Below are 446 nucleotides of genomic sequence, written 5' to 3'. Positions count from 1 at the left end.
ACAAACGCACGCACACACTGTCACACACACAAACGCACGCACACACTATCACACACACAAACACATGCTCACATGCATACACACAAACGCATGCTCACACTGTCACACGCACAAACGCACGCACACACTATCACACACACAAACACGCTCACACTGTCACACACACAAACGCACGCACGCACACAGTCACACGCACAAACGCACGCACACACTGTCACACACAAACGCACACTATCACACGCACAAACACATGCACACACTATCACATGCACAAACACATGCACACACTATCACACGCACAAATGCACGCACACACTGTCACACGCACAAACGCACGCACACACTGTCACACGCACAAACGCACGCACACACTGTCACACGCACAAACGCACGCACACACTGTCACACACACAAACGCACGCACACACTATCACACACACAAACAC

The 446-nt window shown here is 51.3% G+C and overlaps 1 protein-coding gene across 2 annotated transcripts in view; it reads left to right on the top strand.

Annotated features, from left to right (window-relative positions):
- The window catches only part of TFDP1 (transcription factor Dp-1), a 45,099-nt gene that overhangs the window by 42,394 nt on the left and 2,259 nt on the right, over positions 1-446 (top strand). The window lies entirely within an intron of this gene.

Source organism: Equus quagga, chromosome 6, assembly GCF_021613505.1.
Source record: "Equus quagga isolate Etosha38 chromosome 6, UCLA_HA_Equagga_1.0, whole genome shotgun sequence".
Taxonomy (NCBI): Eukaryota; Metazoa; Chordata; class Mammalia; order Perissodactyla; family Equidae; genus Equus; species Equus quagga.
Note: the sequence above shows the minus strand (reverse complement) of the source record. Positions and strands in the feature narration are given on the sequence as shown.